Raw genomic sequence first — 14,354 nt, 5'->3', positions numbered from 1 at the left:
GTTTTATATCAGTGAGGGTATGCATGTTTTGTTGGTTAATGGGAGTCTTGCTGCTATTCATTTGTCAGCTGATTTTTACATTTTATTTTATATGTGTTCTATGGGTCCCACCAACTTCTGCCCTTGAACCTTGAAGGAAATTCCTTGATTATAATGGTTGAATTGGTGACAGTCTGTGAGGAGTTTGGTGTGTTTTCCCTGTGTCTGCGTGGGTTTCCTCTGGATGCTCTGGCTTCCTCCCACTGTCCAAACATACATTTGTAGGTGGATTCACGACTCAAAAAAGTGTCCGTAGGTTTGCGTGAATATGTGTGTCGCCCTGTGAAGGACTGGTGCCCTCTCCAGGGTGTGTTCCCACCTTGTGCCCAATATTTCTGGTTACACTCTGGACTCACTGCCACCCTGAACTGGATAAGGGGTTACAGACAATGAATGAATGAATATAGATGGTTATTTATAAAGTTGTTCCAAATGATCAGCGATATTATTGAATGAACCATTGAATACTTGTTTCCAGACTTTCCCATGTCTTTTTTATTAATTGTGCTTTGTGTGATTTGTGATAAGATATGGACGATTATTTATTTGGTAACATTTATTAAATGAAAATTAGCAATATTTACATCATAATTGTTAGTAATATAAACTATAATTGATATAAACTAAAATATCATATAGAATATAACAAAATCTACTTAATTCATAAAACACTGACAAGCTTACATTTGATTCCAAGTAGATTTTACTTAACATTTGCAAATAAATTTGATATTACAACAATAATATTTACTTAAAATGTTACAAGTTTTCAGTGTGCATTGAAAGTAATTTCATAGGACAGTTCTGTTAAATTGATTTTCTTTTGGTTTTATGATGTGTTTATTATTATTTAGAGCAAACTATATTCTGTATCTTTAAATAAACACAGAGTATCTTAATACTACATTATTGGTCTGTGTTTTTGCACCAATGACAGTTTTTTCTTTTACATTGATAACTTATTTACAGAAATTACAGTTGTGTTATAAAACAGAGGATTCTAGTAATTTAAACTTACAGACTTTCACTGTGCTTTTACAGAAGATTTGTTTAAAAAGGGTGATTTTCCTGTATTTCAAAGATCTGTAATTTTCAAACATCTGTAATTTTTCATGGTTAGGTCTGTAAAAAAATGTCTTTTTTTACAGTGCAGTCTCCATTTCAGTCAAGTTTCTTGTCCCTAGTCCAATTCCAGTCCCTGTTCCAGTCTGGTCTTCTGTCTCTGACCCTGTCTTGACCCGAGTCCAGTCACCTTTTCAGTCGCGTGTTTTGTCACCTGTCTAGTCACCTTTTCAGTCCCCTTTCTGGTCTCAAATTTCGTCTCCCATTGTTCCCCTTTCTCAGTCTCCTGTATTGTCCTCAGTCCAGTCTCCTGTTTCCGGCCATGTGATGTCCCCAGCTCTATTTCCTGTCCCCACTCCTGTCTTGTCCTGAGTCCTGTCACCTGTTGTTTCATTGATCTGTCAGTCTTTTGTCTTGTTTGTTATGTTTTCCAGGCTCTTCTCCTTTGTCAGCTCCTGAGAGGTCTAGGTCTACGCATCCCCGGAGTTTCGTAGCACATGTAGCACATGGCTCTGTTTGTTGTTATTCTTGTCTCCGCCCTAGTCCCGCTTTAGCTCTGCCCTCTTGTCAGTGTCCAATGTCTCCTTTGTAGTCCTGCCCTCTCATTATCTTCCCCAGGTGTTTTTTGTCCATGCTCTATGTATATATATATATATATATATATACATATATATATATATATATATATATATAGTCCCTTTGTTTCAGTGCTCCCTTGTCTGGTGTTGTGTGTGTGGATGTGTTTTCTGTGTCTCTTGGTTTTCATATGTCTACCCCGGTTAACGGCTGTCTGTCTAAGTCCTCCTGTCTGTTCCAGTTTAGTTTAATGTAGTTAGTGTTTTTGCACCTGCGTGTTTGTTTTGTATTGTAAAGTGTTTCCTTGCATGTATGTCCGCCTCCTCGTCTTCCCTGCAAAAGCCGTGACACTGCATAACGCTTTACAATAATGGTACAATGAATGGCATTAATTAATGCATTAATTTCATGAGTAAGTAATCATTCATTCCTGCAGGTAATACATCATGAGTCATCATGAATATGCATGAAGTAAGCATGTCTCATGCATGCCTTAATGCAGGAGCAATCTATTGCTAATGTAGTAATTAAGGTACAAATATCATCATGTTACATGAGTTATTCATGATGTTCATACAGGTCTTCATGGTAGTCATCAGATAAATGGTGGTAAAAAATGACTGGCCAGTACGGAACCCCTAAGGTGACATGGTGGGTTTATTTGCAAGTCGTGTCCACTATATAGTATTTTGAGGCTACAAAATAATATATTGAGGCCACAAGATAGTATTTTGAGGCCACAAAATAGTAAATTGAGGCCATGAAATGACTGTGCATCCTGACAAAACTTGTACAATCCTACATTGTGTTCCAGCATTTTTGCTATTTGATTCTCTTCCATATACCTCTCTCCTGGAGAAAGTTCTCTAATTTGCACCGTGTTTCCATGTCGTCCATGAACCTCAAGGCAATGTGCATTAACGTTAACCAAATGCAATCCGGTGTTAGACTTAATCTCAAAGGTTAGTTAGGAATCAATTTGAAGGCTTTCATTATGTATATGTCCTAGATCATCATTAATTGTTGGTATGGTTTGATTAGCAGTTCTTTGCTGCAGATAATGAGCAAGTAACTGAACAGCTTTCTCCCCATGTTCATAACTCCTGTGGCATGATTTGTGAATCAGATATTCAGCCTGTTGTGTCGATAGGAGATCAAATTCAGTTTGTAATGACATGCGCTTTTTCAAATTTCTGCCATGTCAGACTAATTAATGACATTATATTAAAATACTGGGGAACCAAACATGATACTAGAGTCTTTTCACGTGCAATGTGTTAAGCACAAGTCTTGTTACCAAAATTATAATAGGACATTAGAGCCATAATACGTTTTATTTTCGATACTTTATTACATTTGAAGGTAAATACTTTCATACTTGTACTCAAGTTGAGTTCTACAAAGCTGTTTTCTACTTTTACTGGAGTAATATTTTACCTTGAGTATCTGTACTTTAACTCAAGTACATGGTTTGTGTAGTTTGTCCACCACTGGGCATTACAAACGCAAGCTAGTTGAGTGGCAAAATGTTGCTGCAGCAGTAAATCAGCTCGTTAATCAGTCAACCTATCATCTGACTTCTGAAAACATGAAAAAAATCTTAAACTACAGAGTGAATTATGAATTATGAATTATTATGAATTGATACATTTAAGGATGGTTTGCACATTTACTTGTAATTTTCTATTTTACCACATGATGTCACCAAAATCACGCTCTCTCCACAAATTTTTCTGGTTACACAAAGGTCCTACCTTGCTTAAATATATGCTCATTTATTTCTTTATAAATCACATTTGCTGCGTGAGATGTATGCACATTTCAGACCAATTTTTGTGCAGACGCACCCTCTTTAAATGACACCCCTGGTCAGGTCCATCTTGAAGTTTATGCTCCCGTGACTTCCTGTAATTGTTCAGAATGTCTAAGCCATACAAAAAGTGTTTGCACACGACACAAACCTATGTTTGATTCAGTTTGCTAGCTAACTAGATAATGTTATTTCAGCTCATATAGCTGTTATATACCTATCAAGTCTGGAAAAGCTAACACTGCCTCACAATTTTCTTCCTTAAACTGACAAGGATCCACTGTTGTAAATATGTTAGTGGTCCTAATTTTAGTTAGGGGTTCTATGTGCTCTAATGAAAGACTACACATCTTTTTTTTTTTTGAAGGTGGAAATTTACCCTGATGATGTGAGCTGATGTGTTTTGTAGACTTTTGTATTGTGAAATTATTCCTTATAAAATTATAAAAATTATAAAATCTTTGGATATTAACAATCAATATAACATCAACATTCATTCATTCAAGCCTGTAATGTCTTATCCAGTTGGAAATGTGGTCCTTTTTTTTTAAACATCAAATCTTTTTGACCAGTGTGAGACACATCGTGGCTTTGCAGTCCCAGCAGAACATGCAGAAGAACTCTAAACCAAGTGGTGAGAGATTTTATTACAACAAGAGCAAGACGTGTCAATGAAATGGATAAACAATGGCGTTTGGGCCTGCTAAGCCAGCTATTCATTCATCATCTGTAACCACTTATCCAGTTCAGGGTCACGGTGGGTCCAGAGCCTACCTGGAATCATTGGTGGGAGGAAACCGGAGTACCAGGAGGAAACCCACGCGGACACGTGGAGAACACACCAACTCCTCCCAGACAGTCACCTGGAGCGGGAATTGAACCCTCAACCTTCAGGCCCCTGGAGCTTTGTGACTGCGACACTTCCTGCTGCGCCACCATGCCGCCCTGCTAAGCCAGCTACTTCAAGGAAAAAGCTGCAGTTCTGTTGGTTGTTAATAAGGTAAATATATAGTTTTTAGAAGATTATCCTTTATTGATCCCTTAAGGAAATTACTTCTCTGCATTTGACCCATCCGTGGTAGTGAACACACACTAGTGAGCAATTCTTCACAAACACTAGGGGCAGTGAACACAAACAACCGGAGCAGGGGGCTGGCAGCCACCTCTGCCTGGGGAGCAGTTTAGGGGTTAGGTGTTTTGCTCAAGGGCACTTCAAATCAAATCAAATCAAATTTATTTATATAGCGCTTTTCACAACTGTCACAAAGTAGCTTCACAGAATTCCAGTAAGACAAAGATTTGACATGAAATGTAAAACCCTCAAGTGAGCAAGCCAGGGGCGACAGTGGCAAGGAAAAACTCCCCCAGCTGAGGAAGAAACCTTGGGAGGAACCAAGGCTCACAAGGGGTGACCCATCCTCCTCTGGTCAATCTACTGGTGATGATAGTTAGTAGTCCATGAGAACTTCAGTGTAGGGACAGCTTCAAGGCACTTGGTGGTTGCTGGAGCGTGGGCAGCTGGTCTGAAGCGTGGAGGAGGGTCTCGACAGTCATCCATCAGTGTCCAGACAGACAGGTGGGCAGTTGTTTACTCGGAAAGATGTAAAGGGATGGAATTAGTTTTGAACTGTTTTGTGTTTGTAAAGTAGAAAATATGAAAATTTCCAGAGTGTGGCTAATGACTCCGGCAGATCTGACTATGACAGCTTTAACTAAAAGGAGAGAACCAGGAGGACACACAGACACGGGAGCATCCTGAAACACTGGCATCCCTCCGCTCCACCGTCAACAAACCTGAGTGATCGCGAGAAGCGGCGGGACGACAGCACCAGCGTCTCAGTTTACTATAATTCCCTGTGTCCATGGACCCCCCGGATCTGCCGCCTTTATCTATGGGGGAGCATTAGCTACCAAAAGATAAACTAAACAAATGTGTTTTTAGCCTAGATTTGAAGATTGCGACTGTGTCTGAGTCCCGAACATTTTCTGGAAGATCATTCCAGAGTTTGGGGGCTTTATAAGAAAAGGCTCTTCCCCCAGCTGAGGCCTTCTGAATTCTGGGAACACTTAAAAATCCAGTATTCTGTGATCTGAGTGAACGTGGAGGCTCATAATAGGAAATTGTATCTTGAAGATATTCAGGAGCAAGCCCATGTAGAGCTTTATATGTTAATAACAAAATTTTGTAGTCAATGCGGAATTTAACAGGCAGCCAATGAAGTGATGATAAAACAGGGCTGATATGTTCAAATTTTCTAGTTTTAGTGAGGACCCTAGCTGCAGCATTTTGAACTAGTTGAAGTTTTCTTAAATTGCTGCTGGTGCATCCTGACAGTAGTGCGTTACAGTAGTCAAGCCTTGAAGTAATAAAGGCATGTACTAATGTTTCTGCGTCCTGAAGGGATAAGGCATTTCTAATCTTAGCAATATTGCGAAGATGTAAAAAAGCTGTCCTAGTGATACTACCTATGTATTGATCAAATGATAAATCCGGGTCAATTATGAAACCAAGATTTTTTGCTGCTGAACCAGGTTTAACTGGAGAGTCAGCGAGATTTAAAATTAAGTCTGATAATTTATTTCTTGCCACTTTGGACCCAAAAGCAGGACCTCTGTTTTGTTGCTGTTTAGAAGGAGGAAGTTACGCAACATCCAGCCTTTCACGTCTTTTACACAGTCCTCTATTTTCTTTAATCTGTGTTTGTCATCAGGCTTGGCTGAAATATACAATTGTGTGTCGTCTGCGTAACAGTGAAAGTTAATGTCATGGTTTCTTATAACTGTGCCTAGCGGTAACATGTATAATGTAAATAATAATGGTCCTAAAATATAGCCTTGTGGAATTCCAAATCTTACTTTAGAATAATTTGAATTTAGATTGTTTACTTTTACGAATTGATAACGTTCCGTTAAGTAAGATTTGAACCATAATAGGGCTGTCCCTGTGATTCCAACCATGTTTTCTAACCTTTCTATGAGAATATTGTGGTCTATTGTATCGAAGGCTGCGCTTAGGTCAAGAAGCACCAACAGGGATACGTGGCCTTGATCAGAGGCAAGAAGAAGATCATTTGTTATCTTGACTAGTGCTGTCTCTGTACTATGATGTTGCCTGAATCCAGATTGGAATTTTTCATATATATGATTCTTATGTAGATATGAACTAAGTTGTTGGGCCACAGCTCTTTCTAAGATCTTGGACAGAAATGGCAAATTAGAAATAGGCCTGTAATTAGACAGTGTACAAGCATCAAGATTTGGTTTCTTGATCATAGGTTTAATAACTGCTAGTTTAAAAGCTTTGGGTACATGGCCCAGACTAAGGGATGAGTTTACTATAGTTAAAAGAGGATCAATAATAACTGGTAGTACTTCTTTGAGCAACTTTATGGGAATTGCATCAAGTGTGCAAGTTGTACAGTTTGCGGAGGTGATAATCTTCTCTAGTTCTAATTGTGGGAGTGGGTAAAAGGTTTCAAGTCTTCCTTTTACAGTTATATTATGTTTTATATCATTCACATCGGGTGGCAGCCAGGATGGATTTGATCCTGTGGCTTGAGTTTGTTGTCTAATATTCTGAATTTTATTATTAAAAAAGTCCATAAAATCTTTACTGGTGAGAGTTGCTGGAATTAGTTGTTCAGAACCTGCTTGATTTTTTGTAATTCTAGAAAACACACTAAACAGTGCTCTCGGATTATTTTTATTATTGGAGATCAGCGAGGCCAGATATGCTGAGCGAGCTTTAGTGAGGGCATTTCTATACTCTATAAGGCTGTCCTTCCAGGCAGAATGGAACACTTCAAGCTTGGTTGATCGCCATTTCCGTTCTAGTTTTCGTAATGTTTGTTTTAAAGTACGGGTCTTATCATTATACCATGGTGCGAGCTTTTTCGGTCTTATACTTTTATGTTTAAGTGGTGCTACCTTTTCTAAAGTAGATCGACAGGTATTTTCTAGGTAATCAGTTAGTACATCTAGGTCCATTGGGTCTGATGGAGTTGGAACTGGGGTCGATAGTTCTAGTAGGTTTTCTATAAATTGTAGGGCGGTAGATGGTTTTATTATACGCCTTGTAGAATAGCGAGGGTTCCTACATATATTATGGCTAAAACGTAGCTCATATGAAATTAAGTAATGATCGGAGATTGCTGAGGATTGCGGTAAGATATTAATTTTGTCAATGTTAAGACCTAGTGTCAGAACTAAGTCTAAAGTGTGGCTGCAGTAGTGTGTAGGCCCTGTTACATTTTGAGTAATACCAATAGAGTCTAAGATTGAGGTAAATGCCTTTTTTAGTGGGTCACTTTCCTTCTCAAAATGGATATTGAAATCTCCTACAATTATAACTTTATGATTGCACACCGCTAGGTTTGTAGCAAAATCGCTGAATTCTTTCAGAAATTCTAAGTAAGGCCCTGGTGGTCTGTAAATGTTGCATAATAAAAATGCGTCCTTTTTTGTGACCGAATTTGTAATAATAGTGGAGAGAACCTCAAAAGAAGAGAAGGTGTCACATTGTTTAAGACTAATTTCTAGGGTATTTTGGTAAATTACACATACTCCACCTCCTTTGCCTGATATTCTTGGGCTATGTGCATAATTATAGCCTAGGGGGGTGGCTTCATTTAGTGCTAAATATTCCTTTGGTCTAACCCATGTTTCCGTGAGACAGAAAACCATTGAATTTATGATCACTTATAATATCATTTACGATGAGTGCTTTTGAGTTTAGTGATCTTATGTTGAGTAACCCAATTTTAGTTCTGAGGTGTTGCTGCTAGGTGTTGTGTATGATTTAATATTGATTAGGTTGCTGAAACAGGCTGATTTTGTTTTTCTACTTTTACATTTAGTTCGGGGGAAAGACACAGTCTCAATACAGTTGAACCTGGGTGACGCCTCAAGACAGTTCGCAGACGGTCGGTTTAGCCTGTCTGTCTGCGGCCTGGTCCCGGCTCTGGATTGTCAGCAGTTATCTACACTACTCTGCTGACTAACTAAAAGACTATGTGCTATGCTGCAAGAAAGTAAGGCAGCACCCTCCCGCGTGGGGTGGATACCATCCCTACCTATAAGACCAGGCTTGCCCTAAAAAAAAGTCTGCTGTAAGCTTCGTTGCCACGCCGCATTGGTATGGGGCCAGAGCAGATTACGGCATAGGACATCGTCTGGGCCAGTTTAATCACCTCTGTAATATTACCCTTAGTTACCTCAGACTACCGCAGACGAATATCATTGGCCCCTACATGAATGACTACCCTCGAATATCTCCTATTAGCTAACAGTCTAAGGTTGCCACAAATATCCGGCGCTCTGGCTCCCGATAAACAGCTAACTGTTACTGCTTGCGCCCCTAAAGGAGTAGCTAATTTCACGTGTCGAACAATAGAGTCACCTATAACCAGAGCACTCTTAACAGGCTCCTCAGCGGGTGCTTCGCTGAGCAGGGCAAACCTGTTTGACACGCGAATCGGAGGAGCGTGGTGTCCCGGTGGGCTAGCTTTGGCCTCAGCGTTAGCATCAGCCTTAGCTTTCCGGCTATGATGCCGAGACGTCACCCATTCACCCCGCTGTGAGGGCTCTAACGCCGGAGTCGTGGGGGTGCTAACTCTCCCTAAGGCACCTGGAGTTGCTAACACTGAATCTCGCTGTTTATCCCTTAACAATAATAAGCTCCGGATGCGCACTTCTAACTGGTCCACTTTATCCACCAGAGAGCTAACTAGCTGACACTTAGTACAAACACAACCACTATCTTTATTGCTAGAGGTGGAAAAGGGGGTTAAACTAAACATGCCATACTCTGAGCAGGCAAAACAGCCAGTAGTAGCCATGGAATTGTAGGTACTTACCGCTTTTAGTTGATTTTAGTAACTTACACCAAGAACGTTACTCCAGGGTCCGGTGGCAGTTTTAGTGCCTCTGTAATGAATATTCCTGCGAAGACAATCTAAAAGATAGATCTATGGATGGTTAGTAGGTTATAAAAACAGATATAAATATAGAAATAACAGTGGAAACGAGTAAAAAGGAAAACCCGAGCGATCAAAACAGCTTCCAAACGGGTACAGAAACAGCCAAACGGGTTGCCAGATCACCCAAAACTTATTTGTACACCTAATCTATAGTGAGTGAGCTACTGGCAGCAGGTCCCACTTCAGCCATGAATTAATTTTTCCTTGCCGGAACCCAATATTAAACCAAACCTGCGGTCCCAAGCTCGCCTCTCTAACCTCAAGGTCACGGCTGTTATGCCAAAGTATGTTCAATAATATTTGAACATATATACTAAAACAAACCATTCTGTTCATTCATTCATCTTCTGTAACCGCTTTATTCTGTTCAGGGTCTTAAGTCCAGCCAGAGCTCACCTGACATCAATAACAATTCAGAATTTAATAAATTCATTAAGGTGTTAATATACTGTGCACCACATTTGATTAGATACTTGATGCACCACATAATATGCATGTTTAATGTATTTTATTTCATTAAGATAACTAACTCATTTTTGTATTAGATAAAATTTGAACAATAATGCAGAACTTGGGACAACTTCTGTTTCTTTGCCAGGATGGCCACAAAGAGCTGCCCAGCACACCTTGTGTCATTGTTGTTTGTGAGTACACTATAAACGTCTGTCTTGTGCAGATAATTTTACAATGGGATATATTTTTTTAAATGATTTTAGGAATATATGAAAAGTAAAACTATCTACTAAATTAACCACAATGTATTTTTTTTTTTGTGTAGTGTGCATGCATATTTATATGTTTTATATTTATAATATCACAGATGATTGGTTCATTTTCTTGATGGAAGTGCTCTGTAGTACAATATAGATCACTCCCACAAGTTCTGATGACCATTTCATGTGTTTTAACATGGTCAGATTATTTTATTTTATTATTATATTATTATATAAGGTTTTATTTCTAAATCTCATCTCTGTGAAGACTTTAATCCATTAATCCAAACTTTGCAGATGGTATTGCTTTACAGTACATTGGTTAAGAGCACTTCTAAAAGCACATTTTACTTAAATATGGTTAATAGATAAATAATAGATAATAGATGTTTGTGCCCTAATCTCTCCTACTCTCCACATTTTATTAGTATTGTTTTACATTAGCTCCGGTTTCCTCCCACAGTCCAAAAACACACGTTGCAGGTGGATTGGTGACTCAAAAGTGTCCGTAGGTGTGAGTGTGTGAGTGAATGTGTGTGTGTGTGTGTCTGTGTGCCCTGTGAAGGACTGGCGCCCCTCCAGGGTGTATTCCCGCTTTGCGCCCAATGATTCCAGGTAGGCTCTGGGCCCACCGCGACTGAATTGGATAAGCGGTTACAGATAATGAATGAATGAATTAATGTTTTACATTAAAATCTGCTCTTAATCTTTATCTTAGAATAATGAATTCACCATTGCTGGGTATATATTTTCTAAGTTTTTGTCGCTTATTCTGAAAAAAATCTGTACTATATGAACTATAAATAATCAAAAATAATTTTCCTCCTAATTTCTTTAGAAGTCTTCTAGGGATGAACCCTGAACATGGCCTAAATCAACATCGATCTCCTGAAATTCCTCTCAGACCACAGTGACATTCACAACCCATTTAAAGTTAAAATGGAAAATGTAAGCACATTTTTTTATTACTATTAAAAATAACCAGCATTACACACTCACTCAGACACACCAACAGTTAACTGCCCTCCACCCCACTACACACACACCTTACATACAACTCCAATTCCAATGATGTTGGGAGGTTGTGTAAAACATAAATAAAACAGAATACGATGATTTGCAAATCCTTTTCAACCTACGTTCATTTGAATACACTACAAAGATATTTAATGTTCAAACAGATAAACTTTATTGTTTTTTTGCAAATATTCACTCCTTTTGAATTTGAGGCCTGCAACATGTTCCAAAAGAGTTGGGATAGGGACATGTTTACCACGGTGTTGCACTACACACAACCTAAATGCACTACACACAACCTAAATGCACTACACACAACCCAAACACACTCGCAGACATTGCATACCACTTGCACACACCTCACACACACCACCAACTCAAAAACTTGAACACCACCAACACAGTTACTTGCGTGCACCACACACAATCCAGAGACACTCGCGCACCACCAACACAGTTACTCACACACACCACACACAATCCACCAACAGTTACTCGCACACAATACACACAATCCACACAGACACTCGCACACCACACATAACCCACACAAGCACTAGCACAAACCACAAATTCACATACTAGTATGCACCACAGAGAACCCACACACCACCCAACCCAGACATTCATACATACCACTAATAACCCTCACATTTTACACACAACTGACCCACACACACTATATACAACCAGTGGCGATTGCTCTAAGACTGCAAGGGAAGCTCAGCTTCCCCTAAAATGTAAAAACAATAAGTGATCAAATATATACTGTTGTGTGTACATGTCATTGAATAAATATGCACTACAACGCGCTCAACTTTTGTTCAGTATCAGCTTCTTATCACTGGTAAAGACGCGGCTTTCATTTCAATCATTCACGCAGCTTCAGTACTTTAAACAGTGTGGATGCTGAGCGTCCACAGAGTTCAATAGCGAAGCAGCGAAGGGCAGCAAAACAAGACGAGTCATTGGATAAATGCTGGGCTTTGTCCCGCCCATCGGACGCTCAGCGTCTCTGGGAGTCTTTGGGGCAGTGGGCTGGCCTCGGCTGGCCCGGACGCTGAGCTTCTGCATGATGATTGGATGATCTGTCTGAGGCTGAATCCCTTTTTGATTGACAGCGAAATGAGCGAATCAGCGATCCTTTGGTGTAGAGATCCGTGGGAGCATTACATTTTCATTCTGTTCTGAGTTGAACCGGAGACTTTCTTTACTCTTAGCTTACTCTTAAATACTCTTAGCGGCATTTTCTTTGTTAAAAAAAACGACTAGCGACAAATCAAGCTTCTATTTCTGGTTGTTTTTTTTGTAGCTGCTTGTGTTTGGAGACTGACTTCTATCACTCTTTCTGACTTCTATCGTAGTTTCTGTCCAGCGGGTGCTGCTGAGCCCCTCCACCATCACAAAGCACTCACAGGCAGACGCACTTCACATGGGCCTATCTCTGCTGGCCATTGAGAGGACACTAGTCAAGTCCCTGGAAAAGACGTCTTGTTGGTTCGACAGGGTCACAGATCATTTTCTTGAAAAGGAACGGAGGGTAGAATTTATGTATAAATAAACCGACCGTTTCTCAACTAGTGTCTCTTATACCTGGAATGCCTTTTGAAGTTAACATCTGTTTGCTCTTTTACATTTCAATCACCTTTCAATGTGATTACCATGGGGAAGAAGCCGCTTGGGTTCTGGAATCGTTCTACCTCTTCAGTTCCACCTGAAGTCTTTGTCCGGGTTCGGGCGGAGACGGGTGGAGAGTGAAAGCTGGCTCCCCACTGCTCTCTGTCCAATACTTTGATTTTCTGCCACTTGCTCGAGTGCTGTTGCGGCTTGGTTGTTCTCTGGTGCGGTTCTTTTCGGCGGGACGGGATCGAAGTCATGATCAGCTGGAAAAGGGACACACTGAGACTGGTTTAGTTTTGTACCCCTTTTTTTTCTTTTTACACAATGTTTAATCACTGCTTGTGGGCTCCCCACAGGTACATTTTTTTTCTTTTCTTTCACACAGTGTTTAATCACTGCCCGTGGGCACCTCATGGGAGGTTGTTTCACCCTGTCCTTGAACTTATTTAAATATTTCACAGACGTTCCAGTAGTCAGGAAACTGAAATATTTTATCCACAATGGGACATAAGTTACACTGTCAGTGCCATAATCCTGGCTCATCTGACTAAAAAGAGCCGCAGTGTGAATCTTTAGGTTAAAATATAATATTTTTATTAATTGGGATCCCATCTTGTTCTCTTACTTGATTTAGTGGCTCAGAGAAATTTAGCCCCAACAACAATATCTCACCTCCTTTTACCTACTTAACACTATTAGCACTCCTTCCCACGGTCCGGACCTATTACACGTCTATCGATAGAGGCCTCGCTATGAGCAGGCTAGTCTTTTACTCCAGTGATACATTTACCACTAGAGGTCTTGCTATGAGCAGGCTACTCTTTTACTCTGGTGATACATTTACCACCAGAGGCCTCGCTATGACCAGGCTAGTCTTCACTTTTACACCGTATCAAGTAAGACAACAATTTATTAATGGAGAGAGAATGCTATGCTTTACTTTACTTTATTACATTTAGCAGATGCTTTTTTCCAAAGCGACATACAATGATAGTACAAAAAATATAAAAAATGAAAACATTGAACAATGCAACATTAAAAGATTATGTCTATACGCATCAGATAGTTATACTGGCTAATGCAGGTGTTCTCTAAAGAGCTCAGTTTTTAGGAGTTTCTTAAAAGCGGCGAGGGACTCCGCTGCTCTGGTGGAGGTAGGCAGCTTGTTTCACCATCTGGGAACTATGGAAGAGCACTGTTTCCTCTCTGTCTGACCATTTCTCAACTAGCGTCTCTTATACCTGGAATTCCTTTTGAAGTTACCATCTATTTGCTCTTTTACATTTCAATCACCTTTCAATGTATCCTGCTCCCAGTATGACTCAAATCTTTTACAATTTGTTTTTACTCTTTTGTATTTCTAACATCTTTCCAGACATGCTCTGTGCATCTCTGGTCTGCAGACAAAAGGAGTTGATTGAACGGAAGGTGTCGATATGCTGTTATTTGAAACACACACACATCAGTCTGCTGTTTCACACAGAGAATTAGGAATAAATAAATTTCAGTTACACAAGCATGCATGGTCATTGCTGAATA

The sequence above is a fragment of the Hoplias malabaricus genome, chromosome 10, assembly GCF_029633855.1.
Source record: "Hoplias malabaricus isolate fHopMal1 chromosome 10, fHopMal1.hap1, whole genome shotgun sequence".
Taxonomy (NCBI): Eukaryota; Metazoa; Chordata; class Actinopteri; order Characiformes; family Erythrinidae; genus Hoplias; species Hoplias malabaricus.
The sequence above is the reverse complement of the archived record's forward strand: the minus strand, read 5'-3'. Positions refer to the sequence as shown.